The sequence below is a fragment of the Rattus rattus genome, chromosome 2 (assembly GCF_011064425.1).
Source record: "Rattus rattus isolate New Zealand chromosome 2, Rrattus_CSIRO_v1, whole genome shotgun sequence".
NCBI classification, from domain to species: Eukaryota; Metazoa; Chordata; class Mammalia; order Rodentia; family Muridae; genus Rattus; species Rattus rattus.
The window spans coordinates 225,010,018-225,014,000 of NC_046155.1; the positions used below are offsets into that span (position 1 = coordinate 225,010,018).

Below are 3,983 nucleotides of genomic sequence, written 5' to 3' on the forward strand. Positions count from 1 at the left end.
TCAGCTTCTAAAGTCTGTACCACCACCCAATAGAATTATGGGCTGGGGGCCAAGCCTTTCCCACCTGGGCTCTGGGGGTGGGGCATTTCATATCCAAACTCTAACTTGTACTTAGAGAAACAACATTTCGTGGGTTAGGACAGGGTCTGGTGAACAAAAGAACAAACATCAGAAGGCAGGGATAACATAAAGTTTTCTATCACAGTTGGAGGACTTTCATAGTGTGCCTCTCTCAGACAACCTCCCTGCCTTAGGGTGTGGCCAATGGAAAATTCCTAATACACTGAGTCAGATGACCCAGCAGGAAGCCACACTTGGAAGCTTAGATGATCCCTAGAGTACATCTGCAACTGTTGCCCAGCAGTTGTTTGTCTTGGCCCAAGATTATCAGTGGACAGCTATTCCATGTACATGCCCACTCTAGTTTACTTTTAATTTTATGGTTTCTAGTGCCAAGTAATAATAGCCTTAGCAGCATTAGTAAACGCAGACTGCCTGGCGTATAGTCAGCCTCTTCCCTTCACCACCATAGCTATATGGGCCAAATCACCATCCGTTCTCTCAAGATTGGCACAGTTTCCAAGAGATTTCGACTTTTAAAGCTTGTGTACACGTGTATTGGTGCACACGAGCACAGTCCTGGCAGAGGCTAGAAGAGGGCAATGTATCCCCATAGGGGAGTTACAGGTGGTTAGTAACTGGGTGTGGGTGCTAGAAACTGATATTAGGTCTTCTAGAAAGAGCAGTATGAATTCTTAACCTCTAAGCTATTTTCCCAGCCTCTCATCTCAGCTGTTTTAAATTATCTCTAAGTTCTCTCTCTCTCTCTCTCTCTCTCTCTCTCTCTCTCTCTCTATATATATATATATATATATATATATGTATATATATACTTTATCTGCATTTATTTTATGCTGAATTTATTCCCATGCCACGAGCTTTTGTTTTTCAGTTTCTTCTGGGATATCTTTTGCTTCTGTGCAGCCTCCTCTTCTGGCTTTGGAACAATCTGTTCCTTCTCAGTGAGGATCGTCTCAATGGGGCAGGGGGAGCTCATGTATGGCTTAATCCGGCCATGAGCTCTGTAGGTTCGGCCATGCATCCTAGGTGCCTTGTTCACTTGGATGTGTTCAATGACTAGAGAATCTACAACTAAACCCTTAAGTTCAGCTTTACTCTCTGCATTTTTAAGCATGTGCAGCAAAAATTCAGCACTCTTTTTTGGCCACCGTCCCTGTGTCCAGCCCCACTCTTTGGCCTGGGCGCACCTACCGACTCCACCATTATACCACCGGAATGGCACACATTGCTCCTTTCAAGTGACATCCTTCAGATACTTGGTGGCTTTGCAGATATGCATACCCTTGATGGCCTGGGCAGTTTCTCAGGTGTTCTTAAAGTGAACACGAAGGTTTGAACCTCATGATTTGCAAGATTTTGTGGGTTTTCTAGGTTCTGTTTTAAGCCCTCTGCCTCCTTCCGTTCCCCACCATGGGCCGACGTTATGGAAAGTGGTCATGGCTCACTTGTATGCCAATATGTCTTTATTTCTTTTTGAGTAGAAACTGTACTCTTGCAAAGGCCTCCAAGTTGGGTGGTCTGGTTCCTTAATGTGTCTCCATCTCTGACAGTTCTCCTTGGTGCTTATTCTGTTTAAACCACAACCTCTTTTCATTGCTTGTCTGCTAGTTCAAGCAACAAGTTCTTTCCATGTGGGTATTCTTGTGAGAACTCCTCTCTCCCTGAAGACTTTCCTAAGACTCACCTTTTTGAGGAAAGATTTCTGGTCACTCTATTGCCCCAGCTGTTAGCATTCTGTCTAAGCTCCACCCCCCACAGTTGCCTGGCAACAGCCAGGTGTGCCTGACACTCTAAAGGGGGCTGCTTGACTCCCTCCTCACTCTCTTGCTCTTGCTCTCCCTTCCTCTTTGCCCCTTCTCTCTCTCACCCCTTCTCTCATGGCGAGGCTCCTCTCCTCTCCTCCTCTCCTCTCCTCCTCTCCTCTTCTATTTCCCTACTTCTCTCTTTCTCTCTGCCCTACTACCCTCTCAACTCCCCTCCCCATGCCCTGAATAAACTCTACTCTATACTATACCGTGGTGTGACTGGTCCCTCCGGGGGAAGGGATGCCTCAGCAAGAACCCACTGAGGCACCTACTTTCCCCAGACCTCCATAGAACAGAACCCCACCCCCTTATCTTTTATAAAACACAGCATTGGTGCTGAAAACCGGGATTGAACCAGGGACCCAGGACATATCCTCTCTTTATCTGTTTATAGACACATTACTGGCTTAATTGTTGTCTTCCTGATGCTTCATTGTCATGTGCCTCTCTTCTTTATTCCTCAAGATCTGTTTTGCCACTACAATGTAACTTGCATGGATTTAGGACCTCTTTCTAAATTCTTCTTGGTGGAACTTTCCTCTCCCTTTCTTTTAGAATATCTTTCACTTATTCTTTGCCAATTTTCTCCTTGCATATAATGTATCAACATAGCTACCTCCAATTGGTTCATGAGAGGAACTTGGAAACGTTGAGAGTTTCAAGGTACAGAACCCCAATGTTGTAAACAGAACCTGATGGGCTAATCAGATGCCAGGTCAAAAGGTCAGAATGCCAACAGGAGTGTAGATAATAAAATGTGCTCATGAGATTCTAAGAGGGAATAAGAACTCTATGGGAATTGATCTGGAGGCCATTCATACTTCTCTCTGTCAACATTTGCCTGTATCCTCAAGTTTTCAGAGAAACTACATTAAAATGTAACAGCTGAATTTATTCATTAGAGGAGAATTCATGAGTGCAAGGAGGCTATATACATGATTATTACTGTTTTTTAACTAGGTCTACAGTAAAGATCCAGAAGAAAAGTATAGTGTAAAGACATAAAAAAAGAATATAGCATGAACACATTTAAAATTACAAAGTAAATACTGGAGAAAAAAATTCTGAGTACTTTTTTTTTTAAGAGATTAGAACCAAGAAAAAGTAACTAGACCTTGAGAGTAGGACCTCAAGCTACATGATGCAAAAAATCAAAAACAAAAACAAAAAAACAAACCACAAACCACACAAACAACCTCCCAAAACTCCCCACAAGTTCCGTTTAAAGACAAGTGCCTAAGGAGATAGGTTACCCCTTTCCAACAGCCTCACCCTGAAAAATATTTTTCAAAGTTCAGCTACATAGACATTCAAATGGCTGTTAAGTCTGGGTCGAAGTCATCCAAGCGTATTCTTGATATTATGCCCTTCTATGTGGTATTGTTGCTGCATGGATACAGAACGAGGAGCTAGAAATTTTGGGCCTCTTATCAAGGCATCGGGGGAAAGCTCCAAGACAGGGCAATATGTAGAAACTTAGATTTCCTGCTAACCCACCTGTTAGAATGATATGCAAAGTCTGGAAGAAAACTCCAAAGTTAAGTAGATCTCAGGATGTTGAGAATGTCAGAAATAAATGAGGAACATCTGCCAGGGAAAGCTGTAGGCACCAAATGGAGTCAGCGGAAGACTCAATATTACAAATTTCAGGGGTTGGGGATTTAGCTCAGTGGTAGAGCGCTTGCCTAGCAAGCACAAGGCTCTGGGTTCGATCCCCAGCTCCGAAAAAAAAAAATAAAAGAAAAAAAATAAGATATACAAATTTCAGGGCTATTGAAGCAAGGCTGCTGAAGGCCAGTAACTCAAATGATGACACCGCTCTTTACAAATGCTAGACATGAGTTTCAGGGATTAATCACTGCCTTTCTAGGTTGTGGTCTTAGTTTGGTTCAGTTTTTCTTTTGTTACTCTTTCTGCCTCTTGGAATTGCAGTGTTTACTCTGAAATACTTCAGAAATATGTAACTTGGATTTTGACTTTACAGCTAAGAGTTTGTGTGAGTTCCAGATGAAACTCTGAACAGTATTGGAACTTTTGAATTTGGATTGAATGCATGTGAATGATTAGATACACATAATTCTTTAGAGATCTCATGTG

The 3,983-nt window shown here is 42.6% G+C and overlaps 1 pseudogene; it reads right to left on the reverse strand.

Moving 5' to 3' along the window:
• Positions 1 to 904: 904 nt before the first annotated feature.
• Positions 905 to 1,375, reverse strand: LOC116894705 (annotated as a pseudogene).
• Positions 1,376 to 3,983: the final 2,608 nt, after the last annotated feature.